At 55.7% G+C, this 26,092-nt stretch overlaps 1 long non-coding RNA gene across 1 annotated transcript in view; it reads right to left on the reverse strand.

The window, feature by feature from the left end:
- Positions 1 to 16,278: 16,278 nt before the first annotated feature.
- The window catches only part of LOC135973170 (uncharacterized), a 30,284-nt gene continuing 20,470 nt past the window's right edge, over positions 16,279 to 26,092 (reverse strand). The window contains exon 2 of the long non-coding RNA XR_010589877.1: positions 16,279 to 25,018. This is a non-coding gene — a long non-coding RNA (uncharacterized LOC135973170). The remainder of the gene's footprint in view (positions 25,019 to 26,092) is intronic.

Here is a 26,092-nt window from a genome sequence, read left to right on the forward strand (position 1 = left end):
GATGGTTCTTCATCTGCAGACGGAGGGAGGGAGACTATGAACCCAGCTCCTTCAAATATTTACCAAGAGTTAGGCAGGTGGGCGTGGAGGCCTTCAGTAAACTGGCAGGAGAACAGCTGTCGAATGGTTAGCAGGAAATGCTATTGTGACCACCCGGTGGGATTTAGTGCTGCGGGAGGCCAGCGAGGCAATGCTCAGCTTGTGCAGCTCAGGGTGTCCTGACATTTGCCAATGTCATGCTTCAGGGTGCAAACTGATCCCCCAGGAGTCAGGAAGGAAACAGTCCCGTGTATGCCATCCAGGCTGCACAGCATTGCACCATGGCCTGGGTTTTCACTTCCCTCTGAAGTAGCTGGTGCTAGCAGCGCAGGTGGGGCATTGGCTGGGTCAATGGTCTCATCTAATACAGCCAAGCAGCATAACTCAGTAGGTGGGTCTGTGCCTCCTGCACAGCAGAAGCTGGGCCCCCATGGCTCTGTCCCTTGTGGGTGGGGGGTCAGGGTGCACTCTCAGGCAGGGCTGGTTTGCTCCTGGCAACAGCTGGGTTCCCCGGGAATCATCTACAGAGAAGGCACTGGGGCGGGTCCTGGCTGGCAGAGGCCTGTGCAGGGGATTCCCGCGAGGGAAGCAAGGGGCTTTGGTTCATCTTCCTCTCTCTCTCCCTCTCTGTCATCCTTTCCTGTGCCTGGGAGCGAGCCTGCTCTGACATGTGTGACTGCTGGGGGTGTCTGGGCCAGAGTGAGAGCGCAACAGAGGCTAATTACAGCCACGATGCCCTTCACCCATTAGCACCATAATTAGCAGCTGTGCTGCTTCCCCTTAGAACATAGCAGTGAGGTGGGCCCCGTGGGTAGGCTGGAACGAGCTCCTTGTTCCCGAGCAGGGCCTGAGGACAGAGGGGTGCACTAGCCGCATCCTGAAGAGCGTGCTGGGCCAGGCCTCCTTTGAGCTGACAAGCTGGGGCTTGAGCCAATCTGCTCCCTCTCCCCTGGGGAGCCAGGGTCACATGGCTGCCCCTGCTCAGGTTCAGCATCTCCTGAAATGGCCATAAGTCACACATGGAAATGAGACCTATCAAGGCCTCTCTGAGCCAGCCCTGCTCGGTCACTGCAGGAGTATCTGCTCCAGTGCATTGGCAGCAGTTGTATCATCCCTCTGGAACTGTGTGAGCCCACTGCTGTGTCATAGAATCCATGGACCAAGCGCCCTGTCCCCATCACACTGGAACCAGACTGGCTCCCTTGTTGGAAGTCATGGCAGAGAGGCCAAGGACTGTCTGAGCCAGAAGGGTCCCTCCAGCTCAGTGTTATTACTCATGCTGAAGGTGTTTAGGCTCCTGGGCTCTCAGCCAGCTCATCCCACCAGCAGGAACTCCAGGAAATCTTGGACTACAAATACTGAGCACAAATGAGATGGGCGGGGGGGCTCTGCCTCTAGTTACAGATGTGCTTATTTGTTCTAATTAGGTCTGCAAAAGCAGGTGTGCTGAGCAGGTGGCTGTCTCCAGCTTAGGGCTAGAAGATGAGCAGACCCCTGGCCCCGTGCTCCAAAGCACAGCCCCGGGGTGTGCAGGGGTTGGAGCTTGGAGCAGGCAGGTGGGTCTCGCTGCACAGGAGCTGGGAGCTGGAGCAGCCATGAGGACTTGGGCTAGCCCAGCACCTTCCTGACCCCCCACCGGGCCAAACAATGAACCATCCGCTTCAAAACAACACATGACCCTGACTCCAGGTGAAGCTAGAGCTGTTGTATTGGCATGTTGCCCAGCGGGTGCTGGATGGTGAAATGGGGAGCTGATGGTGCTTCCTGGGCCATCGCACAGAGAGACCGAGCTATATGTAACGGTAACTCATTGGTGAGTGTGAGTTCCAGGGCCCCCTCTGGGCCGATCCATGGACGATCTGGGTTGGTGACGTCCCCCAGCTACGCTTGAGCTTCGTGCTTTTAGCTCAGGAGGTCCATGGTTCAGTGCCGGCATGGCAGCTAAGATGGCAGCCAACACATAAGCACAAGGCGGGTGCTGCTCATACGGAAGCCTGTCTGCGTCTGAGGGAGGCGACTGTCGGACTGAGCTGGGGTGGACGCTGCTGAGGTGAAGATGCTGTGTGACTGGGCCTGGAGGGTGCAGAGTCTGTGGTGGAAGTACAGGGTAGAGGTTAAACCCAGGGACTGTGGGTTCTGTTTTCAGACCCTATTCTTGGCCCTGCAGACTTCAGGGCAGACTTCCTAGGGGACCTTGGACAAAGCACTTACTCTGTACCTCACTTTCCCCATCCACAAAGTGAGGACCAGGGGAGTGGGTGCTCCTAGCTGGAGCTGAGCCCCGGGGCTGCCTGACAGATGGACTCCAGAGGCGTGGGCAGAGCTCAGCTATGTACGCTCTCCTGGCACGGACCCAGCGGCAGAACCATGGCTCTGCTCCCCTCTGGCAGTACGAGCAGCTGATGACGGCTGGACTCACCAACACAAGTTGCTGTCCTGGGACATGACTCCTTCCCCTTCCCCTTGGCACCAGATAAAAGCACGGAGCCTCTGCTCCTGCCCTTGGAGTGGCGCAGCATGTGGGAGGCAGCCTCTCTCGGGCCCCAGAGGCCAACGCAGGACAAGGGGGATTAATTTTAAGCTGATTTCTGCCACCTGTTCGGGAAGCGCTGACACTGAGGAGGTGCTTCATGTCACTCCGCAGTCTCCCCCACTGCTGGCAAGTCACATGGTGCCAGCATGCGCCCGGGGTGGGGGTGGAATTAGCGTGGCAGTGTCAGAGCAGAGAGGGAGTGGGGGAGGAGAAGGGAGTCCCAGCAGGGCCTCTCTGCCTCCCCGGACAGACCTGATGGTCCCGTCCCAGCACGGATCTCCCCCGTTACAAAAAGCCTGGCCAGGGTGGAGGCAGGTTTTGGAGAAGGGCACAGGGAAGGCCGAAGGGAAGCTGCCCCTTCTCATCAGAACCCAGTTCAGCCCTCTGGTGTGGTGCTACCCACCAAACTCTGAACCACTCGTCACCCTGGAGTGGGAGCCCCCTGCCTTGTCCTGCTAGCTGATGTACCCAGCATCAAGCCCAGAGCTGTGGGAATTTGGGTGAGAGGCAATCTTCCTCCTGCTGTTGAACGGGGTGGCACAGGTAACAGCTGGCCTCTTGCCATCAGCCGATCAGCTGTGGGGGGATGAGAGAGAACATATTAATTCCTGCCATCATCCTCCTCCCTACGGCCCCGAATGGGCAGGGGTGGCTCTATGTTTTTTGCCGCTCCAAGCATGGCAGTCAGGCGGCTTTTGGCGGCATGCCTGCGGGAGATCCGCCGGTGCCGCACCTTCGGCGCCCCTGCCGCCAAATTGCCGCCAAATCCGTGGGACTGGCAGACCTCCCGCAGCCATGCCGCTGAAGGCTCCCTGACTGCCGCCCCCACCGTGACCGACAGGCCACCCCCCGCGGCTTGCCACCCCAGGCACGCGCTTGCTGCACTGGTGCCTGGAGTCGCCCCTACAAATGGGACAATCAGATCTTTCCGTCAAACATGCACACAGGTCTGATTGGAAACTGACTGTCCCCACCGGCTGTGCAAATAACAGCTCCAACTCCTTCTCTTTGACAGCTGTCTCCGTACTTGCCTCATGCAGTGAGGGACACAGCCGGAAAGCTCCTTCCTGCACCCTGGGACCCTGGCTCCTGCCCCTCTCCATCGGGGCCACATGCACTGCGCTGCTCCAGGCGCCGTTCAGTGGAACTCAGGGGGCCCTCTCTGCATTTACTCCCCAGTCACTGCTGTGGTGCCCGAACACCCCTCCCGCCTGCCTGGGAGCTGCTGGAGGAAATAGCAGCGTTGTGCCAAGGGCCTTGGGATCATTCACTGGGGACGGGCGAAAAACTCCGTTGGACAAACATGATGATTTGTTTTGATTTCTTGCCATGAAGAATTAATCAAAGGACTCCTGCTCTGCTCGGAGTCCCTCTGGTAAGCTGCTCTTTGATCTTCTCACCCTACAATCTGCTCTTCAACCCCCGGCTCAATTCCGGGACCCCTTGCAGCCTGAGTATTGCTGTAAGCACAGCTTATCACAAGTGTTGCCAGGAGGATTTTCATCTCTGCCAGTATCCCCTGGAGTATAAACCTTCATTAAATGTATCCCCTGGAGCAAGTTCTAGCCCAGAAGTATTTTTGAAGGTATCATTATTTATTGCTTACAATTTTTTTCCCAATTAGGCAGAATTTCTGCAATACCCATTCCCCCCACCAAAAAACCCTTTCATCTCTGTATAATTGGACAATATGTATAATATCCAACTATACATTGGATAATAGATCCATTATCCATCAGGAGCGTCTCCTCCGTTGCTCTCCTGGAGTTCACCCTCTCTCTGGTCCTTTCTGCTCCCAATGTGTTTTGTCCTTGCCACGTCTCCTCGCTGGGTCTAGGGCCTGAAGCCACTGTCAGGGTCTGTTTTCTCTTGGGCAATGTGGATTTCTTTGGAAATGTGCATGAAGAGAAACAGACAAGCTCCTCTTGGAGCAGATGTCTCCTGGACCCGCCAAATCACATCTTAACAAGGTACCACAAGGAAGAGCATCAGCTGTAACCATTTGCACAGGCTGCTACATTGGCTAGCTTCCACTTCAGAGGTCATCCTTAGGCAAGCAATTCCTGAATCACCCACATTTTGCACAGGAACAGGTTTTGCGGGTATCCTGGGTCTGCATAACCTAGATGCTATGCCAAACCCTGCTTCCGTGCAGCCAGTGTGTCCCACAAAAACCTACCCTCGTGTGCTCGGTTGGCATCCCCTCTTGCCACTGCTCTGATGCCCAGAATTCAGCCTTTAATTCCTAACCAGGAGGAACTGCTCTCCCCATTATGATTCAATTCCAGCTGCAAAGAGCCAGCTGGCCAGCCCATAATGCAGGCATGGCCTCATTCTGGAAGCCTGGCCATGACTCTTCTTGCAGAACAGGTAGATATCTGCTGAGTCACCATCATCCTAGCCCATGAATGGCATGTTCAGAGAGCAGCCTCCAAAGGGCCAGCAGAAGCCTGGTAGCTGGAGCACTAACTGACATGCTAGGAATTTGCATTCTCACATGGTTTCCCTTTTCTGTGTTCATGTAAGAATCTAAGATCTAAGGAGTTTTCATATGGATCTATGGATTCATGCCCCGGGAAATCCAGATGGTTTCTAGAAATCGCAGAAGCTTTACTTTGCCATGTGAGGGGAGCGCGATACATAAATGAGACCGCCCCACACAGCCCACCTGCGTTGGTAAAATTGCCAAAAGAAGGGGGGACTTCTCTCTGGCTGGTTCTAGCACAGATTTCATGAGGTTTCTCCCTGGCTCTCATGGGCCACCTCAGCTTGTGCTGCTGTGATCTTACAAACTGAGCAGGGCTGAGCTAAGCGACGCAGCATCTGGGAGGGTAACCTTCAAAGGAGCATGGAGGTGGTGCTGGAAGTGGTGAGGGTGACTGGGGAGGTCGCTCCCTTTCTTCTGCATCAATACTGAAGCAACGCCCCAGTGTATCGTGCGTCACTGGGCTGGTGGGCAGCTTTGGGGCAAGGGGATGTAAAGCAGATCCTGCTGACTGAAGTTAGAAAAGATCCCACGGCATGGCCTGTAAGAGCAGCGATATTAGGCCTGGTGGCCTCGGCAGGAGGGAATTACCTCTCTGAAGCCCCCCAGCAATTTCAGCTGGATACAGCATTCTTTTCCTAACCAGTTAGGTACTGTTTGGTGCTGAAGAGCTGATGTCTTTCACCCAGCTGGTGATGGTTGACATGGTGCTAGAGTGACCAGATGTCCCGATTTTATAGGGACAGTCCCGATTTTTGGGTCTTTTTCTTATATAGGCTCCTATTATCCCCCACCCCCGTCCCGAATTTTCACACTTGCTGTCTGGTCACCCTACATGGTCCTTATCCATTTCCTGGAAACTTTGTTAATGTATGAAGTGAGGTTTATGGAAGCTGCTGTGGAGAGGCAAAGAATTATGATGATGATGGAAGAACCACCAGGAGTTTCATAGGAGCTTACCACTATGTTGTTAACTTTTGTAATTTTATCACACGTCTCACGCTATTTGGTGCTTTTCTTAAAGCTCCAGCTCCTGGAGTCAGGGGATCACATGAGGACCTCAGCTTTCATTTTAAAAGCACACATGCTTTTGCAGACCTAATTAGAACAAATAAGCACATCTGTAACTAGAGGCAAAGAAAAATCCCCCCTATGTATTTTACTAAACCAGTCTCATGATTTCTGGGGGCCTGGCTCCTTGGGGTTGGCAGTACAGCGATCCCCAGTGTCCGAAGCCCCTTCTGTGCACCCCAGGGGCTCTCTGTACAGGTGAACACTTCCATCAGTACTGACCTTGCCTTCTCTACTATAAACACATAGCAACAGGCATATTGAACAACAACAACAAACCTTCCAGAGCAAGACACTCCACACCACCCGCATCTCCCTCCAGGGAGAGGCAGAGAGAACAAACAGCACGTGACAGATGTGCGGTCGTGTTGCTCAGATGCTACGGTGATAAGCCCAGTATAATAACCCATGGAGAATAGATTAGAAGGCCCTGCATGGGCTCAGACACCAAATACTCCTCCCCGACCTCCAGGAAAACAATCAGCTGGAAAGACCCCAGGTTGGGGTGATTGGGAATAAGGCTGGAGGGGCCGGGCTGCCAGTGTGATGAAGTCGGTGTCTTCACATCTCCTTTGAAATGCCCCTGGGGTGATACAGGGAATCAGCCCTACTGGTGCAGCCCCCTGTGGACCTGCAGTTGCTCAGGGGCTTAGGAGGAGGCAGTTGGCTCCACCTAGCTACTACCATTATCTGCCTGCAGTGCAGCATCCCTGGAAGGTTTTGTTAACTCTGCAAAGTCTCTACGGTGGGAGCAGCTGGGCTGGAAGAGAGATGCATGTACCTCGGGAAGGAGCTGCAGCTGGCTGAGGTAGCCGCAGGGCCAACATTTAAGGATGTGAGCGTCAGGCTTGCAGCATCCAGCCTGGCTGGAATCTCAGATTCAAACCCCAGTTGTGGCCTCCGAGCCCTTCTCCCTTCCGAGGGAGAGGAGTCCCTTGCAGATCACTGTGCCGGGTCTGTCAGATCTGACCTTGGCCCCTAAGCTCCTGTCTCCTTGACATGGACATACACTTCTTGTAACGGCAGGGGTTTGACTAGCATCCTGGGCCAAAGCTTAGTCTCCCACCACAAGAGGAAGGAGGATTTTGTGGCTAAAGCAAGGACTGGGAGGCAAGAGACAATTTCATTGTGCCGGTCACATAGGCGCCCTCTCTGTCTCAGTTTCCCCCTCAGCAAAAGGATCTATGCTCCTTGCCACCCTCCAAGGGCTGCCGGGAGGCTATATTAACTAAGGTTTATAAAGCAGGTTGTGTGCCTGAGATGGAAGGCGCAGTGGAAGCACAAAATATCATTATCTAGTATTGCCTGCAGGATGCCCGGTTTCCACCCTCCACCCCAGAGACAGCTGCATTTTAACGGTGCTATAATAATGTAGACAGTTTGCATGGCTGGGGCATCCCACGGGGTGAAAGCTGCTGTTCAAATGGAAACATCCCTTTATTTTATTCAAGGGGCATAGATGGAGGCTTCCCTACAAATGCTGGGGCAGCCATTTTACTAGCAGGCTCGGGGCCTGCTGCAGATTTGCGAGTCCCTGGCCTAACACTCCATTGTTCAGATCCTGGGGGTGCAGAGAAGGGTGGACAAGGCTGGCTTGGAGGAGGTGGCGGGGGGGGAGCCCTACACCAGCTTGGGACTCTCCTTATGCCGTGGGTAGGCCCTGGTGACCTGGTGTCCCAGAGCCTTAGCGCTGCAGAGAGACCTGGCCTGGGGCCTGCACTGCTACAGCAGAGCTGGTCAGGAAGTTTTTGACAAAACATTTTTTGGGGGGAGGGGAGGGGATTGCTGAAAATGCTGATGAGGAGAAACCAAAACTTCGTGGAAAGGGTCGTTTGGAATGTCCCAACTCAAAAAAAAAAGTGGAAAACAAGTTTTGCCATTGTCAAAACATCCCATCGAGGCGTTTTTTTAAATGAGGTTTGTTTCTCTGGCTCCGGATGACTTCCTCTTTTGAAGTTGAACAACTTATACCAAAAGAAAGGTTCAAAATGGTTGAAATTGACGCCAACCTTTTGGATTAGCCCAAACTGACATTTTCCCCCAGGTTTTCGGCTTGTGAACATTTTCAGGAGTCAAGTATCAGAGGGGTGGCCGTGTTAGTCTGAATCTGTAAAAGCAACAGAGGGTCCTGTGGCACCTTTGAGACTAACAGAAGTACTGGGAGCATAAGCTTTCGTGGGTAAGAACCTCACTTCTTCAGATGCAAGCAGTGAGGTTCTTACCCACGAAAGCTTATGCTCCCAGTACTTCTGTTAGTCTCAAAGGTGCCACAGGACCCTCTGTTGCATTTTCAGGAGTGTGACTGTTTGCCCAGTTCTGGGACGGGAACATTTTTTTGAAATCGCAAGAATTCTCCCAGGATGGAAAACCTCTCCAAGCCAGCCCCGCTCTGCGGCGAGGGCATTTCATCTCGGGAAGGGCAGCGTTGTGTTTGGGGCTGGGGCCGGGGGGATGGAGCCCAACGAAGGCTCAGGGGTGGCCTCTCCAGGACTAGACTGTGCCATGTTGCTCGAGGGGGTGGGAGTCCATACTGGTCGCTGGATTGCCCAGCCCAGCCCCTTTCAGCAGCAGGGTTCACTTTCAGGATGAAGTGGATCAAATGCAAAAGCTCAAGAGTTTGGTTCCTGCTCAGGCAGCAGCAGATGAGCAAGGTGGGCAGTCAGTGGGTCCTCCTGTCTGTCCCCAGTGGGGAGGGAGGCGGATGCAGTTTGGGGGCCTTTCGGCACACAGGAGGCTTTGGGGGACCTCTGTTAATATACGGTCTCTGTGCGGGATGGTCCTGCTGATCCCACCCTGGCCCCGTCTCAAGGCACCTGGGTCTCTGCCAACCTACAAGCTGACAGTTTCCCAGACTCCATATCACAGCCATTTCCACCCGTGGCACCAGCATTCTGCCATCTCCATCGGACACGAGTCCATCCCCTGGAGGGCAGGACATGGCGGGGCAGGGCCATTTCACCATATCACAGCACGGCAGCAGATTCCTAATTCACCTGGCAGGTGCTGCTCCCCTTGTCCCTAGGGGTGGCGCGGAGGCACATGGTGCCCGCCCCCCTCTGAGGGAAGGATGTGCTGGGGCGGGCTGGGCTCCAGCCCCGCTGCTGACTCCAGCTCCTTCTGGATGCAAAGGGGCAGCCCCACAATACTCATCATGGCAGCTTTTCTAGTCTGTACTCCCCCTCCCAGCCCTATTGGAAACTATTCTCTGGGACTGGGAGCCCGCTGGGGTCAGGGGAGCTGTGGCAGCAGGGATGGGGATGACTGTGCAGGGGGCTGTGACCGTGTCTTTGTGTGTGTCTGTGGCAGCTCTGAGCACACTGATGGCGCTTACAGTGACGCAGCCGGCATGTGAGAGGAGCTAACGCCCCGCTGTCCCCGTGGGGCAGCCCAGCCCTGGTGAGACACAGGCCTCGGTGTGGTGAGACAGAGAATGGCACCCGGCTGTGTCTGGTACCTGCAACACAGAGAGGAGGGGAGGGAGAGAGCCAGCAAGGCGGCGGGGGAGGCTGGGCTGGCGAATTCTGCCAAGAAAAGGTGGAGGCTGTTCCCCTGCCCTGTCCTGTGCCAGCCCTGCAGAAACCCCTCCTGGGGTGTGTCCTGCCTGCGCTGGGCAAAGCTGAGTCAGCAGCTACGAGGCTTTGATCTCCGCTAACCTTGGGATGGCTGACGTGTGCGCCTGCCAAGTGGAGGCTGAGGGTTGTTCTGTACTCTGTGTGTGTGTGTGAGAGAGAGAGGAGGCATTAGTGTGAACATGAGATGTGCGCAGATCCCTTGTGTGTGGTATTGGGAGGGTATCAGTGTGTGAGTTCACGGTTGTGTTGCTGTGAGTGTCTCTGAGGGGCAGCTGCTGTCAGTGGGAGCCCTTGGAGGTGTGACTAGAGCCTTATACTGCTGGGAGCTGGGGATTGGTGCCAGTTGGTTGGGGTTTGGGTGGACTCCCGGGAATTGGCCACGGAAGCTGGAGGAAATGCATTGCCCACCAGTTGTAGCAGGCAGCTATGAGCCAGCGAGAAAGTCCTAGCAGCAAGAGATGGATCCAGACTCCCTCACTGCCCCTTGTGACAGGCAATAGCCAGGGAGAGCCAGGCAGTCGGGGCTTAGATGAGGAGGGCAGAAAACAAACCACTTGGGGCGTGAAGGCGGCCTGTCCCTTGACATGGTACGTCTGGGCTGAGGAGGGTGTGTGGGGAACAGAGCCCGGGGAAGCCCGAGAGACCACTAGCTAACTCCTGCAGGACAATCCCAAGGTCCTTCCTCCTGCTTCAGGCCTTGCTCAGGCAAAGGCCCCTGTTGACCCCAGCACACCAATATTCGGGGCTTTGAGGGTTGTTTCTGTTCGGAGAAGAAACTGATCATGGAGTCAGGTATCTGTGATGCAATCCTGTTTATTTTCAAAGAATGCACAAAGTCCTGTTTCTGTGAAGGCAGGAGCAATCAAGCAGCAGGAGCAGTGCCGTAACAAGGGCGAGGCGAGTGAGGCACTTGCCTCGGGCACACAAAGCCGGGAGGGGGCCCAGAAAGCAGCGAAGAAAAAAAAAAAAGGAACAGAGAGTCCCTGTCTCTCCCCTGCAGCAATTGCTGCCGCAGGGTCCTAGTGCCCCCCACCTTGACTGCCAGGGCAGACTGATTCTGAGCCTGCCCTTCCCCCTCAGACCCTTTCATTTTCCAATGGGACCCTCCAGTATCACAGCACTCCCCCCCCCCCCGCCCTCAGTGACCACTCCTGCCCCATATTGGGCAAGGAGACAGCCCCATCCCTCACCCCCAGTGAGGCTACAGTCAGGGGCAACAGCAGGGGAGGAGACGCAGGCAGCACCCCCTGCACCCACCACGGGGGAGGCGAGGAAGATTCCTGGACCTGAGAGGGACCCTAGGAGCACATGCAGTGACAGTGGTGGGGGTGAATGTGCTGCTGGGGGGGCAGGAAAGGGGGACTCCTCCCCCAGAGCTTGCTGCTGCCAGCAGGGAATGGACTGGGGGGAGTCCTCCTCTCTGGCCCCTGTCCTGGAGCAGCCTGCCTGCACCCCAAACTCATCCCCAGCCCTGCCCTACTCCAGAGCCCACACCCCCAGTCAGGGCTTTCACCCCCCACCACACCCTCAACCCTCTGCCCAAGCTCTGAGCCCCTCCAGCACCCCAAACACCTTATCCCCAGTCCCAGCCAGAGCCCTCATCCCCCCACATCCTGACCTTCTTCCCGAGCCCTGAGCCCCTCCAGCACCCCAAACACCTCATCCCCAGTCCCAGCCAGAACCCTCACTCCCCACACCCCAACCCTCTGCCCCAGCCCTGAGCCCCTCCCACACCCCAAACCTCCCATTCCCACCCCCAGCCAGAGCCCTCACCCCTACTCTCACCCTGAGCCCCTCCCACACTCCAAACCCCTCATCTACAGCCACAACCCACAGCCCTCACCCCTGCACCCCTTCCTTCTGCACCCCTCCTATCCCCAAACTCCCTCCCAGAACTGCACCCCAATCCCCTGCCCCAGCCTAGGGCCTGCACACCAGACCTCCTCCCTCACCCAAACTCCCTCCCAGAGCCTTGGGCGGGTGGGCAGAGTTTGGGTGGGGGCGGGTTCTGGGCACCACCAAAATTTCTACAAACCTGCCACCCCTGATCCTTCCCCCACCCCCACAGTTGCAATCAAATCAGTCCTCCAGCCCTATGGGGACTATGGTTTTTGTCAGACTCCTAGGAAGCCTCTTGGACTGCATGGTCCAACCACCATCCAGGCCTGCATGTGTTCTAGTCCTTGGCCGGTGGTGTTCTTTTGCTTCAGCTGTCAATATGCAATGGAGCATTTAATCATTCCCTCTTTCAGTCTGAATGGAAGGCAGTTCTCACACTCACCCTTGACCCCAGAGCCCAGGCTCAGGCTCCAATTCATCCCCGGGTCTGAGATGAGCCCAGCACAGGGACTGTGTTTTGTACCATCTTTTTGCCTCCCTTATGCTGGGGCTGAAGGGAGCCATCTCAGGCCCTGGAGCTGGTTAGAGCAGCCTTTGGGGATGCCCCAACCCATGTCTAGCTGCCGACGGTCTCTGTGGGCCCCTGCAGTAGCTAAGCCCTGGTCTACACTTAAACTTTAGATTGACCCAGCTACATTGCTCAGGGGTGTGAGCGGTTACACTGACCTAACGCTGGTATAGACATAGCTGGGTCAATGGAAGAGTCCTTCCATCAACCTAGCTACTGCCGCTCCGGGAGGTGGATTAATTACAGCAACAGAAAAACCCCTTTCTGTCAATGCTGGAGGTGTCTACACAACAGCTGTAGAGCCCGTAGTGCAGACACGCCCTATGACAAGCAGGGGCGGTGTCCTACTCGACGCCCTTTACCCAAGGCTGTTCCCCATCATGCGCCTGAAGCAGCAGGCTCCTGGGCCACCGTTCGGGCCAGTCCCCAAAGGTCCCTATACGTTCTGCCACGGCCTGTGTCAAGTGACGGTGCTCTGTCACTCTCAAACACCTCCCCCACACACACTTAGACCCAACACCCACCTGTGCCTCCAGTCCCTGCCCACCCACCCCCAGCCCCTCACTCCGCTGCTTCCCAGGAAAGCCAGTGGTGCGCAGTGGCTGAGATTCAGGGCTATTCTTAACCTGTCTGTCACTTGTATCGCATGACAGACAGTAACAGGAACCGAGCCCCTCCCATTCTGCTTTCCTTCAGCTGCCTCCCAGGTCACAACAACTATCAGATCTGCTCTAGCTCCCTGGGCCGGGAAGGGCCATTGAATGGGGAATTTCGTGCTGTGGGGCAGGCAGGTGCTGGGAGCACCAAGAGGCATGGGCACTGGGTTGTGCTGGGCGGGCGCACCAAGGGGCCTGCACGCACCATGTATTCCTGGGGGTGGAAGCATGGGGGGGCCCACTGCCATGGGGCAGGAAGCACCGAGAGCTGCTTCCTTAGTGATAGCCCAGCAGGGGTCACCCAGCTAGCCCACGCTCCATCCCCGTGCTGTGAGCCCTGCAGAGCTCTCTCTTTATGTGCCTCCTAGGCCCGGGGCCCAGCAGGGAAGGAAACCTGCCAGGCAGTTCCCAGAGCAGCGGGCAGTGCTCATGGAGTGGGCAGGTTCCCCTCCCCCGAGTGGGGCCGGCGACTGGCTGGGATCCGCTTGGCGGTGATGGCTGATACGGTGCTCGTGGCGCACCCCATCCCTGTCAAGCAGTGCAAACCCCCCCGCTGGTCACCCTGCGGCAGCCTGGAAGAGAGAGGGCGGAGAGGGGAGGCGCTGACCACCACCTAGGAGAAGCGAATGAGCCAGGGGCAAGGTCCGGTGGCCAAGGGCTGTGTCCGGGAAGGGGCTGGCCCTGGGCATGTGCCTGAGCATGGGCCCCGGGAATCAGCACAGCTGGTGCAGGGCGATGCGTGGCCCTGAGGGCCTTGCTGAGGAAGCGTTTCCTGGCCATGAATCACCTGGAAATGATCCCTGGATACCGCCCCGTCCCCAGTGACTCAGGGATCAGCCTGGTGGGCGTAAGGAGATTGGGGAGCCTGGTGCAGTCTTGCTGCCCCCCTCTGGTGGGGGAAGGCAGGCAGCATGAGTCACTAGGCCTTCTGCAGCACCCATGGCCAGCTGGGGTGGGGGTGGGTGGCCAGACAGCACTGGGACCCCCTTCCCATACACTAACCCAGAACCTCTCTGCTCCCCCAGCGTGGGGTCCAGCCGGAGAAACGCCACAGCAAGATAGCTGGGGTGCCCCAAAAGTCCTGCACCCGTCACATCTTCCTGGGGTAATGTGGGGCTGAGCTTCAAGGGGTCATGGCCTGGAGCAGAGACCATGGGGCTAGGCAAAGGCCTGGAGACTGTGGGTAAAAGACACTGTGGGGCTGGTTTTTGACAGCAAATAGGGACCTCAAGGGGTTTTTTAATACTAGTGAGCTAGTTCCTATGCAATCAGTGCAGCATCCATCTAGCTATCTACCCACCCTTCGGCACGGCTAGGTTTAGTCCAGCCTGGTGTGCGTTGTCCAGGTGTAAAGAGCCCATTGGCAAAGCCTATGCCCGGGTGGGAGACCCCAGGGCTCAGCTGCCTGTGCTTGTTGCCTGATGCTGGCAGGGAGTCTGGTTCCGCTCGGCTCTGAGGGAGCTGGCAGCAGGGCTCCCTCTGTGACCATTTCCGGTACAACTTGGGGGAAGGGAGAGCTCTCTGTGCCCCGCACCTGTCACACCTGGGACTGCCCCAAGGAAATTCTCTCTGTGTCCCCTGGCCATGCTGCTGGGGCCTCAGTGCTGAGCCAGGCAGGCGGAGCTGGGCTGGGCTCCCTGCCTGGGGGGGCTAGTGACATAGACATATTGCTTGCAGCTCCTCTGCATCAATGTGTTCCAGCCTGTTCCAGCGACTCCACCCCCCACCCTACAGGGCGACACAGCCCAGGGGTGAGGGTGCAGAGATTTGCTGTGTGTTACTCCAATACAGTGCAGAGTCTGCCTCTCCAGCTGCCAGGTAACAGCTGCGCCAGGCCGCGGAGGTCAAGGAGCCAAGGGGAGCATGAGGAGGGGGGCTCAGGAAGAGCATAGGGGGCTGGGTGAGGTGCCAGCTGGGGATGGCATCACAGAGCTTCCAAGGTGTGGATGGGAAGCCAGGGACTAGGGGATTCAGCCAGCACAAGAGAAGGATCTTTGCCAGCTGTCTGGGGGGCTCTCGAGTGTTGGGTTGGCAGGAAAGAGGGATCCCAATGGACTTGGCAGACTGGAACATGGGTCTGCCCGGGTCACTCCTTTACCTGAACTGAAATGGCTCAGATTGGCCTGTCCGTGCACCCGCACCCGTCCCTGAAAGCTGCTGCTGCATGAGCCCTTTCCCCTTGGCAGGAATGGGCCTGGGCTGAGTGTCCCTCCTTGTCCCACTCTCCAGCATGCCTCTCCCTCCCTTCCCTTCCCTTCCCTTCCCTTCACCAGAGCAAGTTCAGCTCAGACCAGTGGCGGCTTTTCACACAGGGTCCTGCCTTCATCCAGGCTCCCAGACATGCCAGGTGAAGCCAGGTGAGTGGCCCAAAGGACATGAGGGCCTGGGACCCCCTGGGATCTGACACTCACTGGCTGGCTGAAGATGGGGGTGGGGCTCCAGAGAGAGGGCCTGTGAGGGAGTGGTGGAGTGGAAGATGCTGCTGGTGGTTGGCTGCTCATCCCAGAGCTGCAAAGCCGGTTGTTGTGCTGTCATTCAGGGGGTTATTCTGGCAGCACTTGATGGCTTTTCCTTATTAGAGGGAGAACATGGGTGCTGGGGAGCTGGGTCCAGGAATAACCATGGACTAAGGGGCTGTGCAGGGGGAATTGGGTTTGTTCAGCTGGAGCTCAGAAAGCACCATTGTTACATGTTTCACATAGGGTGACCAGATGAGATGAAGAAAATATCGGGACACCAGGGGGGCAAAAAAAAAAAAAAAAAAGCTGAGTGCTGCCGGCGGAGCAAAATATCGGGACAAATTGCGTCCCGACCAGAGATCGGTCAGGACGTGGGACAAACAGCTAAAAATCAGGACAGTCCCGATTTTATCGGGACATCTGGTCACCCTAGTTTCACATGCACCAGCATATTTGCATGCAATGAGGCCCTTCAAGCCCACCCCAAGGCTATTCCCATCCTGAGCTCCCCACAAAACTCTGCTAATCTCCTAGGCCTGATCGCATACCCCACATCCTGCTATGCCCATCCTGGGTCACCCCACTCTGCTACTGCCCCTCAATCCTGAACCGCAGGAAGCCTTGGTTGGCTAATCCTGGACTGTGAGCCTGACCTGCAGCGCCATCTGCTGGTCGTGTGCCTGCCTTTACACAGCTCTCCCGAGGTGCCAGGTTCCTGGCGCTCTGCAGAGCAGAGTGTGGACGCAGGCATCTCTCAATCCATAAAATTTTCTGAGGAGAGCAGGATTTGAACTCACGTCACCTGTCCCTCTCATTGACCTCACCCTCAGCAGCAGGAGCCAAATTGCACAGCCTGTGTGGCGATCACAATCGCTCTCTAAAAGTGACCGAATGTGGCTTTTGAGTGCAGCCATTAGGATGGGGTGTCCTGCTTGGAATCAAGCTAAAGCACCTGTGTCTAACCATGGAGGGTTAGTAGGCCTTGAGCCCATCACTGGGGCAGGACTCACTATTGCCCATCCTGGGCTTCAGGCCTGGGGAGTTTTGTTGAGAAAGCAGGAAACGTTTTCATGTGGCAGGTGGCAGCTGTTTGAAGAGGCCTGGGCTGTCGGAGTAGCCCCAGGGCAGGCAGCTTAGTGGGCGGATTGCAGAAGAGGCACATCGTAAGCGTGATTGGGCACTCCACATCCTCGCTGTCCCTGCACCACGCCTGACCCCTGCACTGCTGTGAGGTTCACTGAGCATCCATCACTGGGCCTAGGCGGAGTCACGTTACTGCAGGGTGCCTAATGGCCTAGACAATGCCACCTCAAGCCAGAAGGTGGCGCTCATGGCTCAGTCTTTGCACCGCTCCGCTGCAGTCGGCAGGTCTGCACTGTGCTGCATGTCCGGGGGGTGGGCATGATGGCTAAAGTAGGCTAGCGCGCTGGGCCCAGACTGGCAGGGCAGGGAGGGCTTGCAGAGTGATGCCCAGAGCACTCACGCCCTTTGTGCTGGAGCAGAAAGTGGGTGCACACCAGGGCTGGCGGTACTGCAGGGGCATGTGCTTGGGGCAGTCACAAGAGCTGGAGGTAGCGTGAGAGATTCAAGTTCCCAGTGAAGGCCCCGGGGGCAGAGGGAGAGGGACGGGGAGGAAGAGACCAGCCATCCTACTGCGGTTGTAGGATGGCTTATGGGGAACGCTCTAATCTGGGGCATGCCACATGGGTGGGCAGAGGAGGACGTCCTTAACAGGCAAGTGGAGAGCTGCAGTCACATCAAAACTGGTGATTCCCTGGGATGTGGACTTACTGAGGAATCGGCCCCATGGGCATCAGGGCTTCCCCCAGGTGTGAAGCTGCCCAAGGCGTGGTGTGGCAGTGGCAAGCAAACAGAGAGGAGTCGCTGGGAATGAGGAGAGGCCCCTACCCTGGGGATTCGGGTTCTAGGGCCTATCCCAAGCTCTCTGCACAGCCTTATGGAAGGCACCCCTGTGGGGCTGCAGTTAGTGTGACCATTTAACATGGCTATTGGGGTAGCACCAGGAATGTAACTAGGCCAGGGCCCTGTTGCACTAGGTGGTGACCAGATCTAGAGTACGGAACCAAAGCGCTACCTCGCTGAGCTCCTCCTTGCCGAGGAGGCGCAGAGGCTGCAGCGGGTGGATCTCTGAGGAGCTGATTGCCCCAGGCAGCCCTGTTTGCACTTGCTGATGGTGGGGCATGACTTCCCCTCACCCCTCCCAAAAAAACAGCCATGGACAAGTTGCATGATGAGCCCAGATCTTTATTTATACAGCAGCGGCCAAGTAACACACCCAGGCCCCCGGGGGGGGGGGGGGCCTTTACTCAGACGCGACTCACCCCACAGCCGTGATGGCAGCACACCAGGGAGTGGGGCGACCCCCAGCTCTGAGCTAATAAAGGAGGAGGCTCTGTTCCTGCAGGATCCCAGCACACAGGGCAGCTTCTGGGCCTGCCGGTGCTCCCCTAGATTGCTTTGCACTGTGCTGCGTTGTGGTCTGGGGGGTGCAATAGCTGCTGGGCTTGGGCCTTGTCTGGCGGAGCTGGGGTGAGTTAAACCAGGGCTCACACCCACCCCTCACACCCAGCATGGCCATGGCATGACAGCGCTGGAGGGCTCCGCCCTCCCAGCCCCCCACCCACTCAGCCTGGAATTGCCAGAAGCGAATCCCCAGATGTGCTTCCAAACCTTGTTCTCCAGCGCCGCTGGCTTCTGGAGGTCTCTGCATCGGCAGGGGGCAGGTCTTCTCCAGCTGCTGAGCCATGGCCTCAAGAACAGTATTTCCAGGAATCCCCGTCATAGTGCCTAAGGGATTCCTGGGAAAACTGGACCCTGAGGACACGGCGGGGCGAGGAAGTGTGGTTTCCGCCGTCCCCAGTACTTGAGCGTCCTTTAGCCATCCACAGCTCCAGGTGCTACCCCGAGGGAGTGCTGCACAGGTGTCCAAACCCAGCTTGTGACTCTTCTGCAGGGACCCCCTGCACTGACCCCAGTCAGCCCCTGTCCCCCCTCCCTCCTTCATTCCTTTAGCCAATTTACTCCCCGCCCCTGTGGAAGATGAATCCCCCTTAACACTCCATGCATCCCCAGGGGGCTTTGGGGGGGAGGGGTGCAGCACAGGCCCACAGGCCCTAACCACGCAGCTCCAGCCCATTATTTGGGGTGTGCCACTGCCTTATACCTCCTGCAACCCCCCTGCATGTCTCGCTGCCCTACAGCTAGAGAGCAGCACTTTGCACCATAGGCTCCTCGAATGGCCAGCCCTGGTGGGGCTCTATTGCCACGGAGTCCATCTCCCCCAACATCTCCTGCCCAGGCCTAACAGATCTGAACTCTTGTAATGGGCGAGGTTCATTCCCCAGAGCTCCCCTCTGCTCCAAACTCCTTGCTGAGCATTAGGGAATGTACCCAAAGTGCAGCTGGGGTGGGCAGAGTGTGGCTCGCCCCATTGTAGGGGAGGGAACTCGCATGGCTGGCACACCCACACCCACTCTGCCGACAGATCCACACAGGTGCATGCACACGTGCACACCTAGAGCCAGCAATGACGGCAACTGCAGTGCAACTAGGGGCCGCCTTGATAACAGGCTTCCTGAAAATCCCTCCTAACCTTCCCCCCGCCCGCCCGGAACCAGAAGACCACCCTGTGCCCTGGTTGGTACTAGAGACCTTTCCCTCTACCTCTGCGCTGAGCCTCAGGTGGCCTGGGGTTTTCTCTCCCTGGTTCACACCCTATGCCGCTCCTTGGGTCTGAACCCAAGTGGTGAGTCATCCCTTCTTGCTGCCCATCAAGGGACGCTGCTGCCTGGAGCCATATGTCCTGCTGGCCTGGGCTCCCGTGCGGCCTGTTGGACGGATGCATGTCCCTCTGCTGCACAGTTCCTCCCTTCCCGAGCTACAGTGCTTCATCTCAGACTCACAACTGACCAGAGATGCAGCACTGCACCTTGGGCTGGGAGACATTGACGGAGCTCCATCTGTAGCCATCCAGCTTCAGCCTCCTCGCGCAGACACGTGTGTGTGTGAGAGAGAGAGCTGTGTCTCTGTGAGTGTGTATGTGTGGCTGGGTATAGCTGGCTTAGGATGCGTGTATATATGTGTGTCTCAGCAGGTGTGTGTGTCTGTTTCCAGCCCCCTCCTGCTGTCACGCACCCTGATCACACAGTGCGTTAGCTGTGAGATGGAGCGGTTCCCACAGGGGTTTCGGGCAGAGTGGGGCGAAGGTGCAGCAGCGGCCATGGGTCAGAGGAAGGAGCTGTACGGCCAAGGGCAGGGAAAGGGCTGTTTGACTTGTGTACTGGGGTAGGAGCAGCTAATGAAACACGGGATGAGGCCGCCTGCAAAGAGCCAGCCTGGGTTTTATGCGGAGCCCAGAGCAGGCTGGGAGAGGAGCTGGGGAGCTGAGTCAGTGTTGCAGGTACCCATGCAGGAGAGACGTGTGCGGTATGGAGTTGGACAGCCAGGCTCAGCGCTGGGTTTTAAGGAGCTCACAATAGCCTGGGGAGCCCCACAACGATGTACAGATGCTGGGGGAAGAGGCAGGCAGGGGGAGATACTTTGCCATTGCCCCAGCACAGGATGAGTCTGGCATACTCCTCGGGGGGAGGGCTCCGGGGAGCCCAGGCTTCATAGAGGCCTTGTACCAGCACACTCCAGGCACTTCGCTGGGGTTACCGCTCACTGCCCCAGCTGCTGCCTTTCCAAGCGCAGGCTGGCTGGAGGCCCTGCCTTGGAATGGCCTTGGCTAGAGCGGAGTTCACTTCCCCGTGGAACGGCCACCGTGAGTGACCCTGACTGGCCCCTTGTTGGCAGTCGCAGCAGAGAGGCAGACTGCAGTGCCCTCTGCCAGGTCGGGGCGGGCAGGGGATGCTTGCTGCCTAGCCGGGTAAGTTCTGGGGCTAAGCAGGGACCTTTGGCTCCAGGGCTGTCAATCCGGCGGGTGGAGCTCCTGGGGAAAGGACACTAGTTTCTGTTTGAAAAGCAAAGAACAGACAAAGGCCACAGAGCCATGAGGCCCAGGTACTGGGTACAGGGCAAGCCCAGAGATAGCTACATAGACAGACAAGCCACCATGAAATGGGAGCAGGAGGCGAGGAGAGAAAGTAAATAGGCCTGACTGAGGTTCCCAGGCCTCTTCGTTCCCCTATATGGCAGTGGAGCTGGCATGTAGTTTATGCCTCCTGCACTAAAAATGGCTACAGATGGCTAGCTGGCCCTGGGAGTCCTGCTGGGGGGGATGGGGGGCGGGGGTGGGCAGGACTGCGGTTTCCTCCGGAAAGAAGTCCATTAATCAGTCCTTCTGCTGTGGACAAAGAGCAGGACAGGCCCTGAGTCGTGCCTGGGGGCTGTTTAGGCAACTGGACGCATCTCCGTGTGTTTATGAGGAGAGCTGATCCCAGCATAAACTGTTTGCATTGCATTTCCCAAAGTGCTGCGTGCAGCGGGAGCTGCATGGGTTAGAGGCGAGGGCCCGCCCAACATGCCAGCCGGACCATCCCTGCTGCTGGGGGCCACTGGGAGGAGTCCGCGCCCCTCGGACCGAGCAGGAGAGCAGACAGAGGTGGATTTCTGGGCCCCAGATGTGGGGAGGGATTGAGGGGTGTTGCTGGAGCCGTTGCCTGGGCAGAGGGCAGAGATGCCAAGAGGTCGGGGAAGGTGTTACTGGGGCACTATTGATGTCTGTATGGTAATCCTGGGCTATTGGGCCCTTCCAGCCAGAACTCACAGTGAGATATCTGCAAAGTCAGCAGCAGGGAGAATGCCTCTGGCTAGTGGTAGGGCCAGGGCATTGGGTCTCCCGTGTCAGCAAATTCAACCCCCTTCCTCGCACGTTCCCCATCCCTGGACACATGCCAGCTGGGAAAGGCTCAGGCATCAAGGAGTTAATGGAAGTTAAACCAGCATCTCTGATCCTCACCCTTGAATGAAGCAACAGCGCGTCTTGATCATGACAGAGGCTGCCCAGCTGGCCAACACGTGCTTGAAGGCTTAGGAGCCAACGCTGATCCCATCTGTCCCCCCTGGAGCTGACTTATGCGGCCTGACTAGCATGGAGGGGAGGCCTACACCTCGGGCAGAGGTGTTCAGGAAGGAATCCCATGAGGCCTGCGTGCATAGATCAGTACCATAGATGGTAGCAACAGAGAGCACTGGAGGCGGGAGGTGGGGAGGGGGAAAGAGGTGGGCGGAGAGAGCAAAAGGACAGTAGGGGAGGGCGAGAGACCAGACCCAGAAATGTCTTTTGCAGAAAAGCACTAACATCCTGTGTAATCCTGAGCAGGGATGAAAAGCGGTAAACAGACCATCTATCATAACATTCTCATGCTGGGATCCAGCAACCTCCGTCAGCAGGCAGCCAGGAACAGACGCTCACAACAACCTGACAAGAAGCAGATGGCAGCTCCCTAGGCTGGAGTTCCTTCCATCCGGTGCGCTGGCAGCGCCTCCTCTCCTCTATGTCCTATATCCAACCTGTGGATCCTGGCTTGGAGTCCACAGGAAAGGAGCTGCCTCCATGGAGCTGAGCAAAGTGCAAGCCAGGTGTCAGTTCTACAGCTAACTCCAATGGGCGGAGCAGGAACCAGGACTGTCCAATGGTACCAAGAGTCCTGGTCCTTCTCCAGCGCCAACCCCCATGCTCCCAATCAATCCCATGTTTCCAGGTTCCCTGAGGGAAAGAAAAGAGCAAAAGTAAAGGCAAGCTTGTGCAGAAGCGGAAAAACAGCCGGGAAAGTGGCTCTCCCAGCCTCCCCCAGCTATTTGCAGGCAACCCACCTATAACAGCCAATAGACCAGGTATCAGACACACAGGCTCGAATCAGCCTTTCCAGCCGTGCCACAGAAATCAACACCTTGCTAGACATCACAGAGATCATCACACAAATGGGAGAAACCCTCTTAACACAACACCTTCACCCTGTCCTGGCCAGGGTACATTTCTCCTCTTTGCCCCTGGCTTCGCTGCAGTCACCAGGGCTGGACAGGAGCAGAGCAGACTGGCTTACCACGTCAGCTCTTTCAGGTTTCAGCCTTGAAGTGGTTTGAACAAGCCAGCGGAAAGCACAGCCCTGAAAGATCAGGGGTTTAGAAACATTTCCAGCCACGGCATTATCTCCAGGCCCCGAATTGGCTGGGCAAGCGAGCAGAAAGCTGCAGCCATGTTTGGAAATCAATCTGCCGTGAGTCAGAGACACGGGACGCACTCACTAAAGGACTAGCTGAGAGAGAGAGGCTCAGCGCATGAAAGGAATATGGGACACGGACTCCCAGGAGAACCTAGAGGATGATAACAAGGCAGCCAACTTTCAAAATGCTCACCCACCATCTCTTTCCTCCTGGCTAGCTAGCATGCAGAACATACTGATGCAACACGCAAAGAGATCCCAGGAGTCTCCTACTCCCAGGCAATCAGCCAGCCCAAGATGGAGAGACCACCCTCTTCTGCGCCAAGCCACACAGCAAACCTGCGCTCTGTGCTGTGATACGAACCTGGTCTGGCCCGTTGTGAGGGATGCACACAGTAGAGTAGGCAGGTCTGAGGCCAGTTTGGGGAGGATGGAGTTTTAGGCAATGAGCTATCATAGCATCAAAGAAAACACACAAATAGAGACCTCAAGCTGAAGCTACCCTCTGCTGTATTCTGTATAGAAAGAGGCCAGCTTTCCCCTTATATAGTGAATAACTAACCTTGCCGACTTACCTGAGTGTGAGAGTACATACTGCACTACAGCCCCATTAACCGACCCTTATACACCACACTGACACTAGCTCCATGGAACTATTAGTGTCTAGCAATCCTGCACCAAAAACTGGCTTAGGGGGACAATGGCATTCCAGCTAACTGTGTGTATTAGCTAGAATCCCCCTACACCACATCCTAGTTCCTACCTGTGTATAACACTACCACGCTGCAAAACCCGACGCCTCTCCACACGGGTATTTCACATCGTGTATAGACGAGAGCTGGACTGGAACAAAACCCAGGCCCAGATCTGGACGAACCTTTCCCAGACATTGGGTTGTTCTGATTCAGTGCTTGCTCCGTGTCCGCTTGTGCTGCAAGCTCAGAACCAGGGGTTAGAGGTGGGATTCTGATTCAGAGCCAGGTCTCGTACGTACCTGTGTAACTGCCTGTAAATACTCCTCTGCAACACTGAGGGACAAGTTATAAAAGTGCAAACAAAAGACCACAGAATCCAGTTAGTTTGGGGCAATTTCACGAGCTAAAGATGTGTCCATTGTTAGGATATAGATATTCAGGCCTGTCTGTAAAGGCCTATACTTTAAGAATTTAGGTGTATTCTTATCACTTAGCTAGTTATAGAGGTATAAAAGAAAGAATCAAAATCACTGTCTGTGTAAGGGCCTTCTCTCACTGTGACAGTCTGAGGCCCCGGTTCTTAGGCTAAGACCTTTGGCTAAGCAGCAGAGGCCAGCCATAAACTGGGAAGCGTACGGTCCAGGGCCGACTCTAGCGTTTTTGGGGGGAAAAAAGCAGGGAGGGGGAAAAAAAAAAGCCACGATCGCGATCGGCAGCAATTCGGTGGCAGCTCTAGCGCCACTTCATTCTATGGCGGCAATTCGGCGGGAGGTCCTTTGCTCCCAGAGGGAGTGACGGCCCTGCCGCCGAATTGCCGGACATGCCGCCCCCCTCTTCATTGGCTGCTCCAGGCACTTGCTTGCTATGCTGGTGCCTGGAACCGGCCCTGGTATGTTCACATCCTTACATTGCAAACTAGTCACATTGAAATAAGATGCTATTGGGCTGTTAGGAATACAATCCTGTCCTGATATTCCTATCACCTCCAGAGAAAGGGAAGAGCCTAGAAGATGTAAAAGGAAACTTAGTTTGATAGCATCCTGTGTGGCAAGAACTCACTTATCAACAGCTGGGATGTAAAATCCTCATTTCTGTATTGTTCTATCACTGTAGTCTCCACTTCCCTAATGTTTGTCTGTATAATCTCTGACTGGTTCTGTGATTGTTTCTGTCTGCTGTATAATTAATTTTGTTGGGTGTAAAGCAATTAAGGTGGTGGGATATAATTGGTTAAATAACCATGTTACAATGTGTTAGGATTGGTTAGTTAAATTTCAGTAAAATGATTGGTTAAGATATAGCTAAGCAGAACTCAAGTTTTACTATATAGTCTGCAGTCAATCAGGAAGTAAGGAGGGGAATGGGAACAGGGACTGGGGGTGGGGGAACTGGAATTATGTTTTGCTAATGGGGGGGAATGGGAACAGGAAGACAAGCAAGGCTCTGTGGTGTCAGAGCTGGGAAGGGGGACACTAAGGAAGGAAACTGGAATCATGCTTGCTGGAAGTTCACCCCAATAAACATCGAATTGTTTGCACCTTCGGACTTCGGGTATTGATGCTCTCTGTTCATGCGAGAAGGACCAGGGAAGTGAGAGGGTGAAAGAATAAGCCCCCTAACATCCATTAACTGGTAAATACGTGTGTATCTGTGCATATGCCTGTCTGTGAGTGCTTGCCTGAGTGTGTGTGTGTGTGTGTTTGAGAGAGAGAGAGAGAGAGAGAGAGAGAGTACATACATGTCACAAGAAAGTCAGAGTGGTTGGAAGTGGCGGCGCGGGCATTGACAGATGCTGGTGCTTAGTGACTATTACCTTACGCTAACAGGCCATGTTGACCTGCTGCCAGTTGCCTGGATTTCTGAGGCTGTCCCGCTTAACAGGTCACTCTTCAGGCTGCCTTCAGTCGTACTTCTCCAAAGCTGTCAGCTGTGCACTGCTTCCTCTACTCAGCCAGTGTCCTGTGCATCCCATGTCTGTAAGAGACAAAGAGAGAATGGAGATCAACAGGCAGCCAGGAAAGGCCCTGTCACCAGGGCTTGCCAGCCAGGACATCAATGCAAACGCAGCTGAAAGTCACAAGTATCATGAGTTTATCTGCTTCTGTCAAGGCTCCTTCCCCACTCTGAACTTTAGGGTACAGATGTGGGGGCCTGTATGAAAACTTCTAAGCTTAACTACCAGCTTAGATCTGGTCCGCTGCCACCACTCCCAATGTGCTAATTCCCTTCCCTGAGTAGCCTTGAGAGACTCTTCACCAATTCCCTGGTGAATACAGATCCAAACCCCTTGGATCTTAAAACAAGGAGAAATTAACCATCCCCCCTCCTCTCTCCCACCAACTCCTGGTGGATCAAGATCCAACCCCCTTGGATCTAAAAACAAGGAAAAATCAATCAGATTCTTAAAAAGAAGGCTTTTAATTAAAGAAAAAGGTAAAAATCATCTCTGTAAAATCAGGATGGAAAATAACTTTACAGGGTAATCAAACGTAAAGAGCCCAGAGGACCCCCCTCTAGCCTTAGGTTCAAAGTTACAGCAAACAGAGGTAAACACCCTAGCAAAAGGTACATTTACAAGTTGAGAAAACAAAGATAAAACTAACACGCCTTGCCTGGCTGTACTTACAAGTTTGAAATATGAGAGACTTGTTCAGAAAGATTTGGAGAGCGTGGATTGATGTCGGGTCCCTCTTAGTCCCAAGAGCGAACTCCCACCAAAACAAAGAGCACAAACAAAAGCCTTCCCCCCACCAAGATTTGAAAGTATCTTGTCCCCTTATTGGTCCTTTGGGTCAGGTGTCAGTCAGGTTACCTGAGCTTTTTAACCCTTTACAGGTAAAAGGATTTTGGAGTCTCTGGCCAGGAGGGATTTTATAGTATTGTACACAGGAGGGCTGTTGCCCTTCTCTTTATAGTTATGACAGCTTCTCAGCTCTGTGGCCTTTGGGGACATTGCAGCCCTATAGCCTGGAGGGGCCACAGGCCAAGCTGGTGTGGATGCTCGGTGAGAGCGGGGTGTTTCAAGGGACGGGAACTCTGCTGGGATCA

This window comes from Chrysemys picta, chromosome 8 (genome assembly GCF_011386835.1).
Source record: "Chrysemys picta bellii isolate R12L10 chromosome 8, ASM1138683v2, whole genome shotgun sequence".
NCBI classification, from domain to species: Eukaryota; Metazoa; Chordata; order Testudines; family Emydidae; genus Chrysemys; species Chrysemys picta.